The sequence below is a fragment of the Adiantum capillus-veneris genome, chromosome 4 (genome assembly GCF_014529385.1).
Source record: "Adiantum capillus-veneris isolate H3 chromosome 4, ASM1452938v2, whole genome shotgun sequence".
In the NCBI taxonomy this organism is placed as follows: Eukaryota; Viridiplantae; Streptophyta; class Polypodiopsida; order Polypodiales; family Pteridaceae; genus Adiantum; species Adiantum capillus-veneris.
In genome coordinates, this window is record NC_140934.1 from 176,219,037 (window position 1) to 176,239,900 (window position 20,864).

Sequence of the window (20,864 nt, forward strand, 5' to 3'; positions counted from 1 at the left end):
CAAACCTGCATATCCATGATCATACTTTCCAATACTTATGGCAAAGATGATTCTCATAACGCACATGAAAGAGGATTGTCAATAGTTCTAAAAAATATACTAAATTATTTCTATTGCAATCATTTGCCAGCCTTGCTGAAATGTTTGAACCGTAATAAAATGTGAAACATAAGTCACTTCTAAGTAAAAGTTGTGAAACATTTTTATTAACAACACATAGCCTTGCGATATGCATAAACAACCATTCATTAATGTTGTTTAGCGGAACTTGTAATCTCAACAAGTTGTTCTAGGCATCCGAAAATTTTTGGCCATTGAAATTGTTCCGGATACTACGTGCTCAAAATGATCTATAAAATGGATTTGACCAACACCTAGGGACTTTGTTGCAATACATAATTGAAATAGTGGGCACCAATGTCCGTCCTAAAAACTCATATTCTTCACATGTGGAATATGTCTCAAATAAGGATGTCTGTAAGAAAAACGTCCTTCTAGTATGAGATGTACTTGTGTGTGGAGGTAGCTACAAACACTTAGCGATATGAGTGAGAGGGATCCTCATTAACCTTGCTCCACATTGGCTAAACAGTTGGGATAGGCATGTACTTTCATTGCTATGGGAAACATCTCTACACTTGTATAGCTTAGTGTTTGGCATTTGGCCTATGTGCTGAATGGCTATGTGTAAGCTAAGTAAAAAGGGAGGAGCTCCAGCCGGATATCTACTCTACTCTAGCTATGGTGTGTACTTTAATGTAACACCTTTTGAGTCAAAATCACGAGTACTCTCTCTCTCTCTCTCTCTCTCTCTCTCTCTCTCTCTCTCTCTCTCTCTCTCTCTCTCTCTCTCTCTCTCTAGCTATGTAAGTTATGTCTACACACACATACAAACCTCCTTGAGCACACACGCACACACCATCATCCGCAACAACTGGTATCAAAGCCAGTGAGCATCACGACAAGATTAACAATCATAATAGCACACACAAAAGCCCAATTTTTTTATTTTCAAGTGCATTAATCACTAATAGAAGGTGATAAAGAAGCCCAAATCAGTCCCTTGTCGAAGAAAATCAAGAGCATGGCTTGAAGTTTCTTTGATCCAACCTCGCAGATGTTTTTCCCTCACTAAGGCACTCTCTCTTTCAACTTTGGATCATGCAAAGGTGATAATTTCAGCTTATCACCTCATTCGGCGGCTTTGGCTTCTCTTTGAAATCTCTTCTCGGCCTTGGAGATTCGCCGCTTAGCCCTTGCGGATGCAGTCACAGCTAAAAAACGACCCCTCTTGTTGTTAAGTATGGAGCCTGATTTACCCTTGTAATTTTCTGTGGTAAAAGCGCACATTTGTAATGCCCCCATTATGAGGAGAAGCCATCGTGCGTGAAGGAAAATCACTCACCGGAAACCAAAATTTTCACGGACAAGAATCAGGGGCAACTTTAAAGGCCTCGGGAGCCTCCGCCCCCGAGACTTTTTTTTCGCCGGAATATTATGGCCGGACGGCGGCCGAAAAGTGGTCAGAAAACAACCGGTCGGTTGGCCGGTGGCCGATAGTCAATGGCCGATGGCCGGTGGTCGGAAGTCAATGGCCGGTGGCCGGTGGCCGAATTCAATGGCCGGTGGCCAAATTCAAAAGCAGACTTGTCTTCTCAAGGGCGGCCACACATGGGTGGATTGGAGGGTCTGATTTGGACTTATTCGCACAAGGGCGGCTACACATGGCTGTCTCTCATAAGAGAAGGCAGCCCTTTTGGCCTATAAAAGGAGGCCATCTCTACACACATTATATAGTGTGAAGTTGATGCAACAAGGTGAGTGGGAGGTGGTGAGAGTGAAGCAAGGTGGGAGCTCCATTAAGGGTATAATCCCTTTGTAAACTACTTCTTGTTTTGAAGTACTAAAGCCATTGAGTGGCTGCTTTCCCGTGGACGTAGCCCACATTGGGTGAACCACGTATATCGTGTGTACTCTCTCTCTCTCTCTACTCTATAATCTCATGTATATAAATCTGTCTCTCTCCATTAAGTAATCTACTCAATTATCTATTTAGCTACGTCTTATTTCCTAACAACTGGTATCAGAGCAAGGTTTGCTTGTAGCTAAATTATCTCAAGGAAAGGATTCCTTCAATTGAGTGGGAGTTATGGCGGAGGAAGGGAAGCTCAAGATTGAGAAGTTCAACGGCAAAAACTACCAACATTGGAAGATGCAGATTGAAGACTATCTCTACCAGAAGGACCTCTATTTGCCACTAGGCAGTCTTGCGAAGAAGCCCGCAACAATGGCAGATGAAACATGGATTGTCCTTGATCGAAAGGCACTGGGAACAATCCGGTTAAGCTTGGCGTCAACGGTGGCCTTCAATGTTTCGGAGATGAAGACCACGGAGGACTTGATGAAGTCACTTGACGACTTCTACGAGAAACCATCGGCATCCAATAAGGTATTTCTTATGAAGCGCTTGTTCAATCTAAAGATGGCAGAGAATGGTTCAGTTGCAGAACACCTAAATGACTTTAACACAAACATAAGTCAACTTCGATAAGTGAAAATCAATTTCGATGACGAAGTGCGAGCTCTCCTTATACTATCATCTCTACTGGATAGTTGGGACAGCCTTGTGATGGCTGTAAGTAATTCTATCTCTGGCACAAATACTCTTAAGTTTGATGATGTTGTGGGTGTTCTCCTAAGCGAGGAAATGCGAAGGAGAAGCACAGGAGAATCATCAAGTGTTGCACTATCAGTGGAAACAAGAGGAAGGCTTAAGGAGAGGTTCAAAAACCAAAAGGGTCGTGATCGCTCAAGGCGGAGCAAATCACGCACAAAGTCAGCTCTTGAATATGGGAACTGCGGCAAGAAGGGCCACGTCAAGAAGGATTTCTGGTCCAAGAAGAAGAAGGAGACAGAGTCTCAAGACAACAAGCCAACATCGGAGGCCAATGTGGTAGGTAAAGTAGAGCAAGATGCTCTAATTCTCTCATTAGACAATGTGTCTAATTCTTGGATAGTAGATTCCGGGGCTTCATTCCATGCGACACCACACAAGCAAAATTTCCAAGACTACACCAAAGGTAATTTTGGGTATGTATACTTGGGAGATGATGAAGCTTGTGAGATTGTCGGCAAAGGTACAGTTTCTGTCAAAACTGCTAACGGAAATGAATGGAAGCTTAAAGATGTTAAGCATGTTCATTCTCTTCGCAAAAATTTGATCTCTACAGGACAATTGGACGATGAAGGTCACAACATTGCATTCGGAAACAAACGGTGGAAGATCTCAAAGGGATCTTTGGTGGTTGCCAAGGGTGAAAAAGTCGGTACACTTTACTTGTGTACTGTTAGCACGCAACCTTCAGCTTGTGCAGCAACTACAGAAGTTGACAGTGCGGTGTGGCACTACCGACTTGGGCATATGAGTGCCAAAGGAATGCAAATCCTTCAAACAAAGAAGCTTCTACCAGGTTTGAAAGAAGTGGACTTAGAGTTCTGTGAAGATTGTGTTTATGGTAAACAAAAGAGGGTAAAATTTCAAAAATCAGGAAATGAAAGAAAAAATAAAAAACTTGAGTTGGTTCATTCTGATGTTTGGGGTCCTGCAAGTACACCATCACTTGGTGGCTCATTGTACTATGTAACATTCATAGACGATGCGACTAGAAAAACATGGGTTTATGTCATGAAGAATAAATCCGATGTATTTTCCATATTTCAAAGGTGGAAAGCCTTTGTGGAGAATGAAACAGGTACCAAGGTTAAATGCCTCAGATCCGACAATGGAGGCGAATATTGCAGCCAAGCTTTTAAAAGCTTTTGTGCTAGCAATGGCATTCGGAGGCAAAGGACAACCCCAAGGACACCTAAACAAAATGGGATTTCGGAAAGGATGAACAGGACAATCATGGAACGAGCACGAAGCATGAGGCTACATGCAGGCCTACCGCTTGAGCTTTGGGCGGAAGCTGTAAGTACGTCTGTGTACTTAATCAATCGGTCACCCTCAACGACATTGGATGGGGGAGTTCCAGAAGAGGCATGGACAGGTAAACCGGTGAATTATGCATTTCTCAAAGTGTTTGGGTGTGAGGCTTTCATGCACATAGATAGAAGCCTAAGATCAAAGTTAGATGCAAAGTCCAAAAAGTGTTTCTTCATTGGCTATGGAGAAGGAGACTTTGGGTATCGCCTATGGAATCCTGAAGATGGTAAAATCTTAAGGAGTAGGGATGTAATTTTTAACGAACAAAATATGTACAAAGATTACTTGGAAAGAAAACAAACAAAAGAAACAGGTGATGAGTACATGGAGCTTGAGGACGGTGAAGACTCAAGGACTGCAAACGGTGACAATGTGCAACAACGTCAACCAAATGAGGAGCCTCAACCTATTCCCCGAAGATCTACAAGAGCAAGTAGACCTCCAGAAAGGTTTGTTCCTTCCTTCAACCATCTCTTGATCTCAGATTTTGGAGAGCCGGAATCATATGAAGAAGCTATTCAACATGAATCCAAAGAAGAATGGACGAAGAGCATGCAAGTGGAGATGGACTCACTACATCGCAACCAAACATGGGAGTTGGTTGAGTTGCCTAAAGGTAAGCGGGCACTTCAAAACAAATGGGTGTACAAGATAAAGGAAGAAGAAGGTGGGAAGAAAAGGTACAAGTCTAGGCTTGTGGTAAAAGGTTTTTCTCAAAAGAAAGGTATTGACTTCAATGAAATATTTTCTCCTGTTGTAAAAATGAACTCAATTAGGCTTGTCTTAAGCCTTGTGGCTGCTCATGATCTAAATCTCGAGCAAATGGATGTAAATACGGCATTCCCTCACGGTGACTTAGAGGAGGAAATCTACATGCTTCAACCAAAGGGGTATGAAGTAAAAGGTAAGGAGAAAATGGTTTGCAGATTAAAGAAGAGCTTGTATGGTTTAAAGCAAGCATCAAGACAATGGTACTTGAAGTTTGATCGATGGATGTTGGATCATGGATTCACAAGATGCAACTCGGATCACTGCGTCTACACGGAGAATTTGGGAGATGGGAAATTCATCATCCTAATGTTGTATGTTGATGACATGTTGATTCCAAGTGCTAACATGCAGGACATCAAAGACCTAAAAGAGGAGCTGTCCAAATCTTTTTCAATGAAAGATTTAGGTGTTGCAAAGAGGATACTTGGTATGAAAATATCAAGGGACAGGACGAAGAAGACAATAAAGCTATCTCAAGAAGATTACATCAAGAAGGTACTAGAAAGGTTTGCAATGCAAAATGCAAAACCAGTTTCTACACCTTTGGCTGGTCATTTTAAACTAACGAAGGATATGTGTCCAAAGACACAAAAGGAGATAGCCTATATGTCTAAAGTTCCATATGCTGCAGCGGTAGGTTCTCTAATGTATGCTATGGTCTGGACAAGGCCAGACATTGCACATGCAGTGGGAGTTGTGAGTAGGTTCATGGACAACCCAGGTAAAGAGCATTGGCAAGCTGTGAAGTGGATACTTAGGTATCTAAAAGGGACAACAACAAATGCTTTGTATTTTGGAGGAACTGATATTTTTATAGAAGGGTATGCTGATGCAGATATGGCAGGTGACAAAGATACTCGAAGGAGCACTATTGGCTATGTGTTCACGGTTGGAGGCACAGCAGTAAGCTGGGCTTCAAAGCTGCAGAAAGTGGTTTCACTTTCTACCATGGAAGCAAAGTATGTAGCAATGATGGAGGCAAGCAAAGAAATTATGTGGCTTCACAGATTCTTAGAAGAGCTTGGATTCAAACAAGACAATTCTTTCTTGTACAGTGATAGCCAAAGCGCTATCCATCTTGCGAAGAACTCAGCCTTTCATTCAAGGACAAAGCACATTGAGGTGAGATATCACTTCATACGCACTCTCTTGGAAGAGGGACAACTAAAGCTAGGAAAGGTGCATACAAGTGAAAATCCTGCAGACATGTTTACAAAGGTGGTCAACAAGGAGAAGTTGAGCTTTTTCTCATCTTCAATCGGCATTCAAGGATAAGAAGCCAGAATGGAAAGCAGTCACAGGTTTGGTTTGGAGATGAGTCTCCAAGTGGGAGATTGTTAAGTATGGAGCCTGATTTACCCTTGTAATTTTCTGTGGTAAAAGCGCACATTTGTAAGGCCCCCATTATGAGGAGAAGCCATCGTGCGTGAAGGAAAATCACTCACCGGAAACCAAAATTTTCACGAACAAGAATCAGGGGCAACTTTAAAGGCCTCGGGGGCGGAGGCCCCCGATACTTTTTTTTTCGCCGGAATATTATGGCCGGACGGCGGCTGGAAAGTGGTCGGAAAACAACCGGTCGGTTGGCCGGTGGCCGATAGTCAATGGCCGATGGCCGATGGTCGGAAGTCAATGGCCGATGGCCGGTGGCTAAATTCAATGGCCGGTGGCCGAATTCAAAAGCGGACTTGTCTTCTCAAGGGCGGCCACACATGGGCAAATTGGAGGGTCCGATTTGGACTTATTCGCACAAGGGCGGCTACACATGGCTATCTCTCATAAGAGAGGGCAGCCCTTTTGGCCTATAAAAGGAGGCCATTTCTACACACATTAAATAGTGTGAAGTTGATGCAAAAAGGTGAGTGTGAGGTGGTGAGAGTGAAGCAAGGTGGGAGCTCCATTAAGGGTATAATCCCTTTGTAAACTACTTCTTGTTTTGAAGTACTAAATCCATCGAGTGGCTGCTTTCCCGTGGACGTAGCCCACATTGGGTGAACCACGTATATCGTGTGTACTCTCTCTCTCTCTCTCTCTCTCTCTCTCTCTCTCTCTCTCTCTCTCTCTCTACTCTATAATCTCGTGTATATAAATCTGTCTCTCTCCATTAAGTAATCTACTCAATTATCTATTTAGCTACGTCTTATTTCCTAACACTTGCAATACTTGATCGCGGAATGGCTTCAAGATCACCTCGCTTTGGACGGCAACTACTCATCTCAGCAACTCTTAGGTCTCGTTTTCTGTGTACATAATGCCTTTGTTTGAATTATAGTAGTCTGTTGAGCCTTTGATTGTCTAGTGGAGCTTCACACCAACATACTACACAACTCCAACAATTTGCAAATCTCCCATTATAATCTTTTTCTTAATAAAACCCGCAAGTTTATGCACACTCATAGTGGCAGCCAAGCTTGACATTGACAACAAGCTTGAATTTGTCACCAAGCTCGACATCATCAATATTTTATGGCTGATTTGTATTAAATTAGGCTTCCATGTTTTTCGAACTTCAAAGCGTGCTTTTCTAAGGCACACGCACACTTTCACACACGTAATTTAATCACCACTTCTGAAGAGGGGCTTCAAGCACGTGAAGAGTGACCACAATTTTGGCTTCCAATCATTGTGTACATGGCAAGAAACTTCAATAGAGAGAGTCTCTCTACTAGTAAGACTAAGTCCCTTCGTGTGTATAACCATTTTGCACCATGGGAGAAAAAGGTATTGAAAAATTTAATGGGGATGATTTCCATACATGGCAGACAAAGCTACGTGGATATCTCATGAAACAATAGTTATGGTCTATTGTAAAACCAAGAGTAAGCAAACCATCCAATTCTGTTGAAGGCACTCTCACTAGGGCCCAGATTGCACAAGGCAAGCTAAGGATGAAGAATCACTCAGCATAATTATCACATCACTCCAAGATAATTGCACTACTGCAATCCAAGCATGGGATATTCTGGAACATAACTTTGGTGCTAAACAAAAGTGTTAACCCTCACGGCTCACGGACACCCCATCACCTACGACGGACGTGTATTATGTATTTGGTAGAGTCAGGTACCGGGCTTGTCGGACCAATAGGAAAAGGGTAAGAGTGATCGCCGATGAGAGGCGCACTCTAGCTGGGACATTCAAGGGATTAGTTGGCTAAGCATGGGCGCCCAAGTGTGAATGGGGTGAGCTCATATAAAAGCCAACTAAACCTAAAATTCACTTATTCTCTCATTTGTGCAATAGAAGAGTGCTCTTGCTCCATCTCCATCTCCATCTCCATCTTCTTCTTCTTCACCTCCTTGTGTGTGTGTGTATGTGTGTGTGTGTGAGAGAGATAGATAGATAGATAGATAGTTCTATTATCGTCCTGGGAGGTCAAATATGACCTATGGGACCAAATGAACATGTCACGTGGTGTGAGTGGAGTTCATAAGTGACTCTCGATGCTCAAAAATGGCTGAAATGAGCGTCGCAATAGAGAGTCCACATCGTGGTTGGGAGAGGAAGGTATGTAGGGAGAGCTCATGGCTGAATATATGGGGAAAAGAGGACCTAATGTGGTCAAAAGCTGAGCACTCAAGTAGTGTGTGGTACTCACTCTCTCGCACTTGACGAGGGCATAAGGTGCAAAGTCGATGACACTCCTCGCCAGTGCCCCAACGTCCTGTCTCGCAGCGTAGAGAATGGGAGCTAAGACGAATGGAGGCAATGGTGCGGATCGCACTCAACGGGATGGGCTCAAGGATGTAGGAATGGGTTCGGTTACCTCGTTTCGAGAAGAAGAGAGATTTGTAGTTTGGGGCAACGTGTGTGGTGTAATGGCTGAAGCGAGAACCTCCAGATTTCTCCCAAGCCATGATACATTGGCGTTGTAAGAAGGCCTCATTAACTTGGGAGTCGATCGACGCATCCTTGACCAAGTGACATGCATCCCATCTTCCAAACCATTTCTTGATATCAAGCATCCACCCCGAACTTAGTATTTTGCTCTTGCATGTCTTTTGAACCTTTTGACTTGCTTCATATGCGATTCTAGGAAGTCGATGCAAAGGGCTACGTTGTGTCTTACGCATGTACTCCACAACCCTTTCCATGCCCAAGACCTCAATGGGAAGCGATCCGGACTCAAGAAGTAAGAGCATGTAGGGTGTTTGTGTCTTGACTTGGAGAAAGTTGGTGAGAAAACGCTTTTGGACATTCTCAAACTCTTTCCAAGTAGACTTCCCGATGCTTCCACCCCACACCTCCACTCCATAAAGAAGCACCGGTGTCACCAATGTGTCAAAGAGGTACTTTTTGAGAGCCCAACACTTGATCTCTCCTGCATTGCACATGTTCTCAAATGCATAATAAGCCCTCTTTCCGGCTTCCAAGCGACGCATTGCACAATCCTTCCATTTATGATTGGATGGAACCTCAAGGCCAAGGTACTTGAAGTGATCTACCACTTCAAGTTTCTCATTGTTGTATACAATGCATGGATTTTCGTCATTGAGGGTCTTTACAAGCATAACCTTGGTTTTGGATCCATTCACGATCAGCCCGCTATGTAGGCAAAAGCGTTCCAAGACACTCATAAGCTTTTGTGCATCTTCTAAGGTATGTGCCAAGAGCACTACATCATCGGCATAAAGCAAAAGCATGATCACCGCATTTCCAATCTTAACCTCTTCTATGCCTTCTTGCTGCATAAAATCAAGAACCATGTATTCCAATTCATCAATGAGTAGCCCAAAGAGGGTTGGGGAAAGTGGGCATCCTTGTTTGACACCAATAGTGCTTGCAAAAAATTCTGAAATTCCATCTCCCATACGTAATCGACATATCACTTTTTGGTAGATGCGAAAGACTGCATGCATAAATTCTCTCGGCACTTGAAGGCTTTGCATACGTCTCCAAAGATTTCCTCGCGGTACCATGTCAAAAGCTTTCTTGAAATCCACAAAGCAACAATACAACTTTTTTCCTTTCAATCGAGACGCTTCCATAAGAACTCGAAGAGTGACAAGGTGATCAATAGTGCTATGATGCTTTCGAAAACCTGCTTGGCCAAGCGCACGTTTGCCATTCTTTTCAGCCCATTCACTTATCTTCATCTCCATGATACATCCAAATAACTTTGCCATCAAAGAACCAACCATTATAGTGCGATAGTTGTTCACATTGTTTACATCTCCTCCTTTGTGCAAAGGTTTGATCCAATTTGCACTCCAATCATGAGGCATGCCATACTGAAGTGCAAGGTTAAACATATCGCATATCCAATATCGTGTTTTCTTGCTTGTCCATTTAATCATTTCAGCCTTGACACCTTGAAGGTCACCTGCCTTGCGAGTAGCAAGTTTCTCAAGCGCGCGGCATACATCTTCAATGGTAAAGAAGGGAGACATAAATGGAAGGGAGCTACAACCCTCCATCTTATCAACATTGGGTTGCTCATAGAGGTTCTTACAATGCATATACATATCCTCAAGAGTCAAGTCACCAAAGCTCTCAACGCGCTTGCCTTTTAGATTTTGCCAAAACTTGCCACATGCATGTGCTTTCTCTTGTGCTAAAAGAAGTTGTTTTTCGACTTCCCACCTTCTCCTCTTCTTTTGAACAAGTGCTTTGTATGTGTGTGAACATTCCAAGTAAACTTCCTTGTCTTTGATTGCATCCAATCTTAGCAAGTGTTTTCGGGCTTGACTACATTCCATGTCAAACCATTTCTTCTTGGTGCTACCCTTCTTAGACCTTTTGCAAGACATGTGTTTCGCCGAAAAGCATTCCTTCGCACAAGAGAAAATTACTTCTTTGAAAACTTTCCACTTGCATTCTAATGTTGGGCTCCCTTGATGCTCTATCATGCTTAACATTTGGTCCACCATATCAGCATATATAAGTGCTCGTTTGAAGTCTAGACGTAGGTACAAATGATTCACATCATGATTGGAGGCTACATGCTCGGGCCGTTTACCACACTTGAGGTCAATACATAACATCCTATGATCCGATTCCGGATTCCATTCACCAAGTGTAAAGCTTTGTATGCATTCTAGAGTGGCTTCTGAGAACAACATATAGTCAATCACGCTAGCACCATTGTGCTTTCTACATGTAAAGTCATTGGTGCCTTGCCATAGAGATACACCATTTGCAATGAGCATTCCGGTACTATTGCACATATGTAGAAGTGACTTTCCATAGTGATCCACTTCTTTTGCATCATTAGAACTTCGATTATACATGTATGAGTCATCCACTCTTCTTGATACATGCGGCATGTCAACTTGTTGTGTGTCGTGTTGTAACATATTTGTGCGAGCATTCATGTCTCCAAAAACAATGACTTCACCTTGATTCTTGTAATAAGCAATGTCTTCCTCTAGTTCAACAAAGGGCTGATCTCTATCCATATTCAAGCGAGCATAAAAGTTGGAGTCATAGTGAGGAATGTAGCAGCCGGCCACAAACATGACTTGACCATTTGGTGGGCTGATTTTCAGCCATAAGTAGCGTTTATACTTATCTTCTTTGACAATGGAAACATCTTTCAAACCCTTTTTGGTCATACATGCTATGCCTCCTTGGCCTCTTCGTTGCTTTGCATTTTTGGCCCACATCAAAGAATGTACATCGTATTTGTCAAATCCAAGAATTCGTTGCGCATCATGCTCCCATGTTTCGACAAGAAGTATCACATCGGAGTCATTGGTAAGCTCATCAATGCCAATTCCCGCATTCCATGGATACCCGTTACAATTCCAAAAGCTTATTCGCAAGCGTGAGTTGGTCTCATAGATCATGTGTCCCTATTTGTTGGGTGGACTTGCATCCTCCTCAAGTGCCTTTTCTTCTTGAGATGATACCTTAACCTTCTTGCTTCTTTCCTCGTATGCTTTGCGACGTACATTTTGTTGCATAAGAGTGCGATCCTCATATACATTACAACCCGTTCCTTTGAGGTAGATCCAACCATTGTCAAGGATGATCTTTCTCTTTACCTCATCAGCCATGGTACATACAATAGGTCTTTCTCCCGAGCGAGGGACTCCTTGTTTTCCAACTCGATGTGCACCATAAGCCATGATTCCTGACATGCCAAAGTGTGTAGCAAAAAACTCTTCAATAGCAACCGCAAGAGATTGGGGTGTTTCCATGCTTTCCTCCTTGATTCCACGAATGACGATGTTCTTTGAGCGTTTTTGTCGTTCTTGCAATTCTTGAGTGTCCACATTCTCTACATTCTTTGCTTGGACAACGGCTTGCGTGATAGGAGATGTAGAAACCACATTATCCTTACATATATCAGCCCATGATTTGGATGCATTTCTCATCTCACATACATCATGTCGTATTGTATCTATCGTTTCCTCTTTCAATACATGATCACTCTCAACTTTGCTCAAGCGCTCTTTCACTACATTCATGTCCACAAGAGAGCGTTTACATTCTTGAACTTCATTCTCAAGATGCATCAAGCGCGTTGTTTGCATTTCAAGAACCTTCTTGAGGTGCTCATTCTCCACAACGAGAACTCTTAAAGTACCATTTTCCATTGCAAGTGCGCGCAACTCTTCACCTTGCTTGTTGACGGTTTCTTGTAACGAGATCAAGTAAGCCATGATCATTGCTTCTGTTGTTGTAGACGATGTGGTTGGATTAGCATCCAAATTCCTTGGAGATTTTGCATCATTCTCCATGGCGAGTGTGGCTTTTCCACCCTTGCGAGTTTTGTCTGACATTGCCTTCAAGTCGGCAACAAAAACGCAAAGTTTTGACAGTTTTTTCAGTTCTGAGATGCTGTTACAGCAAAGCCTTCCATTACACAGAAAAATTCTGTCTTTACATCAATGCGTAGAGGGCTTCGTGCTCTTCGATTGAGGCTATAGATCACCTAAATCGGAGTTCGGATGAGCAAGTTATGGTCAAAAGAGTGAACTGCTGTCTACTAGGTCAAAAAACGGCTGTGTGTGTGTGTGTGAGAGAGAGAGAGAGAGAGAGAGTGTGTGCGATCGAGCATTACGAAGTCACGACGGCGGCGAAGCGGTTGAGCGCGGCACGACTGCAGCTTCTTCTTCATCGTGGCGAGGAATCCACCACGAAGGCGAGCATAGAGCGATGAGTGACACACCCTTTGCTCTCTTGAGCTTGCTAGATTAGTCTTGTTGTGTGCTTGGAGCCATTTGTGGCTCGCACACGGTGTATCGGCAAGTCCCTTGCTTCGATAGTGTGGCAAGGAGCGCACATTTTTGGTGCCGTTGCCAGGGAATCGCCCTGCACTAAGCCCAAGAGGCACTTTGTGCTTCTCCTATGAGTTGTTTGTAGTAGGAAAGAAGAGGAAGAGGAAGAGGAATGAGTTGTTTTTCTGTAAGTTGTTAATTTCTGTTTTGTCTGCAAGTTCTGTGATTTCTGCATAATGTTGTGTTTTCTGTTTGCACACAGTCTTTGCACAATTAGTAGTCGTTAGCTTGTTTGCAGTGAATGAATAAGTAGGAAGGCAGTTAGCAATTTCTGTTTGCACACAGTCTATACACAGTTTTCTGTCAAGGTTTGGCTGCACACAGTCTTTGCACAGTAAGGTAGTGAGAGAGGAAGTAGGTGGACAGTTAGCTCACTGTCAGTAAGCAGTTAGTAGAGTGGTTAACAGATTAGTTAGTAGATTAGTTAGTGGTTAGCAGCACTGTTAGTAAGTAGATAAGGTAGTGAGCTGTCTGTGAGCTGTTGACAGCGAGGTTAGGTAGGTGAGAGTGTGTGTGGCCAAGAAAAGGTCACCTAAACCGCGCGCGGTCATCGCCCAAAAAAAAAATTTAAATTAAAAAAATTTAAATTAAAAAAATAAAAATAAATAAAAAAACCGAAAATATTATATACTAGACTCACTCTTATATATATACCCTACCCCCTCAAGAGGGAATGAGAGCATGTGGGGCAAGTCCTCCACTCTCCTCCCTTCTCCTCCCACTCGCACCTTTAGACTTTCTAATTGGGTCTAGTTCCCTACTATAAATTGACGGTTTTAGGGATTCCGAGGGCATAAAGTGACCAAACGGAGGGCTGTAAAGCACGGCATGTCCCTCTGACCGAGACGCTCGTTTTGAGCTATCATACTTTCTATTTTATAGCTGGGTCAGAAAAAAAGGACCAAAAAATCAAAAAATAAATAAATAAGAAAAGACTTGGGTTGCAAAACACCCAAAATTACTAGGTGAGCAGCCTTCACGGGCCCTCACTGACACTTCTAGAGGATCCAAGTCATATGAACCTACGCTCTGGACAAGTGTTAGAGCACGAGCATATTGGTAGTGCCTCCATTTACGCGGGCACCCATTATTCCTCCACCCTAGGTTCGGGACCTTCGGCCGGGACTCAAGGTAGCGCGACCCAAGATCCTCATATCGCATCTAGTGATTCTTCCTCTGACTACGAAGTCATGGAGGGGTATTCTACACCAAACCCTGATAGTTCAAGTCAAGACATGCATGCCATGGGCCCACGGCCCGGGTCCAGCGTGTTTATCCGCTTAAAACAGACCCTTAGTAGAGCTACTCGCTCTGAACATGCGGTTAATGAAATAAATGAAGGGAGTGGGGAAGTAAATTCGTCATTCATGCCTAAAATGGACCCTATGCTTCTTGAGAGTGTGCATGTGAATGTTCCATCCACTGCACCTCCTGATCCTTTAGGACTATCTCCCTCTGAGGTTTTACTACCCGATGGTAGGAGTCTTGCCGAAGTACAAGAGATCGAACGCTATATGCAAGCAACAAGGGAGAGGGAAATTGAGAACCTACGAAGGCTAGAACAAAGTCAAGCCCTAAAAGCAAAGGCTCCTATAACAACAATCATGCCAGCCGAGAAACCGAGTGCTCCCAAGGTAGCAGTCACGGAGGGGCAAGCTATGGGGAGCAATAATGCTTCCACTTCAAGGGAAACCTCCAGCACGCCAGGCCTAGATGGGATATTCCTAAACAAAAATTGGGAGTATGACCTACAAGTAGAAGCTTTAACTGATCGGTACACAGGACACACCTATCATGTGGGTTGGTTAGATGTTCTACAATCCACATCGGGTGCTACTAGCATAGATGAGCAACAACAGAAAGTCTGTGATGTCCTCCATAGGATTGTCGAGTTAGAAAGACAGAACACAGGGATCAACATGCCTTCAACAGGCCTAATGAGATTCTTGGATACGGAAAAGGCCAACCAACCAACCCTGTCACAAATGGAGACTCCCTTAGTGAGCCCCATTGATCCTCCATATGTTGTTTTGCCAGGAGCCTCAGTACAATCTGAGCCCACAAGTCGCAGCTTTACCTTCCCAGATCTAGCTCATCTTTCTCTTAATGACACTACGGCTACCATGCATATCCCAATGGTGAGGATGACAAGAAGTACACCATGGAGTTCATTTGTTAACACTGCGTCGATGCCTAGTAGCACAGTGCCCCCAACTATACCTACATGTATGTATCAATCATGTGCACCTGTTGTACCTCAGCCTCATGTAGCTCCTACACCTCCGATTATTCCAAGAGCTTACAATCCACAATGGAATTATCCAAGCTCTTATACAAGTGGAGCCATGCCATTTAATAATAACATGCCATATCAGGCACCCCCTATGCCTAGGGCCACGCCTGTAAACTTTGGACCACCGTCTGGTACACCACCATACGAAATTTGGGAACCAAGAGCCGCGCGTATGCCAAGGCCAAGGCCAACTCCCATCTCACATGTGGTTCCAGGAGCACATACACCCATTATACCTGCTCAAATAGGAGATTTGGCAGCATTTGCTCAAACTATCGGTTGCTCTATTGCGGAAAACATGCGTAGTGCACCTGATAGAGAGCCTAGGAGCAAGGCAGTTCAAGTAGCTAAGCTCACACAAAAATTCAGTGGAGACGGAGATGCTAGAAAGCATATGGAAGTCTTTGAACATGTGTGTGATTCCTTGGAAGAGCACAATGAGCTACATAAGTGTAAGGCTTTGAGTTTGACCCTAAGCGGAAAGGCTGGAGATTGATATAGAACCTTAAGAGTAGAAGAGAAAACGATCTACTCTACTCTTAGGAGACTGTTCTTAAAAGAATACATACGAGAGGGAGTACTTTGGGGTGTAGCCTCTCAGCTCCAGAAATCCCAACGAGAAGAAGGTGAATCCGTGAGAGACTTCATTAGTCGCCTAAAGAATTTGAATTCTCGATGCAATCCAAACGAGCGATTCAACAACAACCAATTGCTCGATAGATTCATTAGGGGACTACGACATGAAAGTATCTATAATGGCCTAGTCATTAGAGGTATCACTACTTGGGAAGCAGTCACCATGAATGCAATCCAATTGGAGGATAATTTAATGATTGCAGGAGAAAGAGTGTCTGCCGAGCCGAAGTCAAGTAGCTCACAAGCATCAGGGCATGAGCCAATGAAGATAAATCCAATCGTGAAAGAGCAAACGATATCTAAGATGACTTTGGCAGATCTCACCAAGGCCATAGTTTTGCCAGGAGACCACCTCTTCAGTGCTACAAATGTGGTGGACCACATCGAGTAGTTGAGTGCCCCATTAGAATGCAAAAGAATGTTGCACTAATGCAAACAAGTCAAGGGAGTGCATTGGCAATGCCAATACTCATTTGTAATCGTTGTGGCATAGATCATTTGATCGCACAGTGTCCTAACAATCCAAACGCACCGAAAATCACACCATTGAACTTAATAGAGATTGTTGATGGGACACCGCCAACTATAAACATAGCACCAGTGAATGCACTCACACGGTCGATGCTCCAAAAGCAAAATTACATCCTCGAAGAGAGAGATGCTGCATCCATTGGCCGAGCGAGAAAGAAGAAAACACGAAGAAAGAAATCCCTTAATGCTTCTAGCTCAAAACCTAGTTCAAAGACTAACATAGGGACAGGAGAGGATCCCGTGTATATGAATGACCTTGAGGATGACTCAGATTCGATAGAGACCACGGAGACCAAAACTATTACTACAAATGAAAAAGCCAGTGAGGAGGATCACGAGAGGGAATTACGACGAACACCAAAAGAGTATTCAAAGTTAAAACACCCAGTTGCGAACCCCCAAGATAAGCCACGAGAGGCAAAAAATGAGGATTGCAAGAGAAAGATTGGAACCTATCCAAACCCAACAGTGGAAATTGAACGAGTCCAACAACTAAGGGGTTTGGTGGAAGAAACTCAACGAACATTAGAACCTGAACCCAAACATATCCAGATGTCGGACACAGTGTTTCTCACACAAGTTCAACCTCACAAGAACTACAGGCCGTTAGCTATACCCAGTATCATTCGGGAAGAGAGTGAGGGTAGGACATCTGAAAGTGGACACACACCTTTCCTACTAGAGAGAATGTTTGGTGAGGGAATGCCCGACCCCCTTGAGGAAGTGGAGATTCCATCTTCACCATTCTCTTGTCAGGGTCCTACGTCCCACAAGATGCCATTAAATGTTGCCAAATTGATGGATTTCATGTTTTCAGAAGTTAGAACCACCATCATGTCCAAACTATATAAAGACCCCGAGCTAGTCTCAGCTCTTCGAGCCTTCCTCAATGGAGAATTACAGGCCGGATTACCACAGTTTGCACATATGAACAAACCTGACTCGGTAATGAATGATGAGGAACATTTAGCACCACCATCTGACCTAGCGGGACATGAATCTGTAATTGAAGTACCCGTTAACAAGTTGGGGCAATACTTTGAAGGTGATGAATCTAATGCTACTCTGCCAATCACTACTAAAGGATTAACTGTAAAGGGAGTCCTTGACGGTGGTGCGGGAGTCAGCATGGTGACAAAGAGTTGTTGGGAGTCTATGGGGAAACCTCACCTTGAAGCCACAAGCGTAGTGGTAAAAATGGCTAATGGATCTATTGTTACGCCTATTGGAATGCTTAAGGATCTCAGGATCAAGGTCTTGGGACACAAGGTAAGGCAGACTTTCATTGTTATGGATTTTTCCAAGCATCCTATGTCATTTGAGATGATCTTAGGGCGTCCATTCATGAGGGAAGCAAAAATGGTGCATGACTGGTCCAAAAACCACGTCTACTTACAGTTCCAAGACTCTGTCATTCGAGTTGATCTTTTAAGTGGTCGAACGCATCCTCTAGGAAAAAAATTCATCATTGATAATCGATGAGACACATCAATTCACTCAGCTCCATTACAGTATTGTTACACGTGTAACGAAGACACGGATATTGGGGAGAACTCTCCTTATATGGATATCCTACCCAGAATGGCTAAGTCAGACAATGTCGATTGGGTACACCTAGCGGCAACTATAGATACATGGGGAGCTAGAGGAACAACTTGGGTAACACCAGATGGGGAAGAGATACCACACATTGCACCAGTAAACATGTTAGGTGTAGCAAATGTAACATCCGATGATAAGAAAGAGGCACACCTACCTGAGAGTGAAACCGATGATTCCTCAAAGGCTTCAGGCCAATACACATCAGAAATGGAATCTCAGGGAGAAATGGATTCAGAACCTGAGGAAACATCGAGTGAGCCAAGTATAGAAACTGAACACTCAAGGTCTAGTACGACCATCTATGGTAATTTATATGAGAGTGAAGAAGATACAAGCGAAGACCTATCAAGCGAGTAGAGTTCAAACATTTACCAAAATCAAAACCTTAACAAGAAACAAAGGTCATATAAGAGACGACGATATCGAGCAAATGTGAGAGCTAGGATAAACAAGGAAAGATCTACTGCAGAATGGTTTAGCTATCTAGGGGCATGTGATGCTCATCGAAAGCTAGTAGACAATTGGGGTGAACATCTCCAGAGTGTCATGTGGTGCAGCTCGCGACCCATTGACCTCGCTCAATTGGAGGTTACAGAGCCGAAATTGAGTCGAACTATAAGAAGACGTCAAAACCGAGAGTTAGCACAACAACAAAAGGAGGCAGAACTAAAAGAAAGGTCTCCGTCAGGACAAGAGCCTGCTGACTTACATACGGCTCCTGAACATTTTAAATCTTATACCACGGGGGAGCGAAAGGTTGTGTATGCCAAAGCCGAACGAATACCTACCAATGGAAGCAGTGGAGTCTATGATGGTCCAGCGGTAGTTAAAGAGATAGAATTAGCAGAACCAGGTGAGGAGTCTAAACCAGTCTTTATTGCTCAAGACCTTACTGAAACTGAAGAGGCTGTACTTAAGGAGCTCCTCAAGGAATACAAGGATATCTTTGCTTGGACATATCATGACATGAAGGGCGTTCCACCTTCTGTGGTGCAACATACAATTCCCATGATCAACACTGCTAAACTCGTCTTGCAACGACCCTATCCAATGAATCCTAAGTACGCCAAAATTGTACAAGAGGAGATTGAAAAACTTATCCAATGTGGATTCATATACCCTATTGAGCACTCAGAATGGGTTTCTCCAACAGTCATTGTGCCAAAAAAGAATGGGAAACTAAGAGTGTGCGTGGACCTCAAGAAAGTTAATGCAGCCACTAGGAGAGATCATTATCCCTTGCCATATTCAAAACATGTGCTTGAAAGAGTTGCGGGCAAGGAGGCTTATAGCTTTTTATATAGATGGGTACCCTGGTTACAATCAAATCACAATTGCATTAGAGGACCAAGCTAAAACTGCTTTTATCACAGAGTTTGGAGTGTTTGCATTTCATGTTATTGCTTTTGGCTTAACGAATGCCCCTGCTACATTCCAACGATTAATAAACACTGCGTTTAAAGAATTTCTAAGGGAGTTTTATGAAGCTTTCCTAGACGACCTTTGTGTTTATTCTTCTTGGGAGAAGCATTTGTTATATCTACGAAAAATATTTGAAAGGTGCAGATTTTATCGCATCTTATTGAACCCTTTCAAATGCCAATTTTGGGTTAAGCATGGAGTCATTCTAGGGCATATAGTGTCCAAGAACGGGATATCCATAGATGAGAGTAAGATTAAAGCCATTGCCGATTTTCCACCACCTACTAACTATAAAGGAGTTCAAAGATTTATGGGCCATGTTGGTTATTATCGAAGGTTTATTTTAAACTTTGCCGAGATAGTGCGTCCATTGTACAAGCTTCTTATCAAGTTTCAATGGACGGAAGAATGTCATCAATCTTATGAGTTATTAAAGAAGGCCCTAACAAGTGCTCCAATCCTGCGAACACCTGATTGGAATGTACCTTTTCATGTGCATATTGATGCATCAAATTTTTCTATTGGGTGTGTTCTAACTCAACCAGGAGAACATAAATTGGACTACCCTATTAGCTTTGCAAGTCGTCAATTAAATGATGCCGAGATGAACTACACTACTACAGAGCGCGAAGGTCTAGCTATGATTTACGCAGTAAAGAAATTTCGCTATTACCTTCTTGCTACCAAGTTTGTGTTTTATGTTGATCATCAAGCATTTCTATATTTGGTAAACAAGTCGTGTTCCACAGGTCGAATTACACGATGGTTGTTAATTCTTCTTGAGTTTGACTTCACCGTTGTTGTGAGGCCTGGGAGGAAACATGTCATGGCGGATCATTTATCGCGTATCCCTAATGGCGAAGCTCCTACGGGGGTTGATGATGAATTGCCTGATACTCCTTTGTTCATTGTTGAGACAATTCCTGAATGGAGTGAAAAGATTGTTAACTTCTTAGTTAATGGTTTTCCACCCAAAGAACTGCGAAAAAATATAGCTCGAAAATTAATCAAGGAATGCGAACCCTATTGCTTACTGGCTGGAACTCTCTATAAGAGAGGAAAAGATGATGTTCTTAGACGCTGTGCCCACGAGGAAGAGTATTTATATATTCTACAAGAGGCAGACATGGGCGTAGCTGGTGGTCACTTTGCAGGAAAGTTGACTTCCCGAAAGATCTTACTGTCAGGCTATTGGTGGCCCACTCTGTTTAAGGATGCATCACTTTTTGCAAAGGGATGTGATGAATGCCAACGCTTCAACAAGCCACAAAGAAGGGATAGGATGCCTCTACATCCCATCAAGGTAACCCAACCATTTGAAAAGTGGGGCTTAGACTTTGTAGGACCAATTAGTCCGGCTGCACGTAACACGTAATCACGATATACCATTGTCGCTACC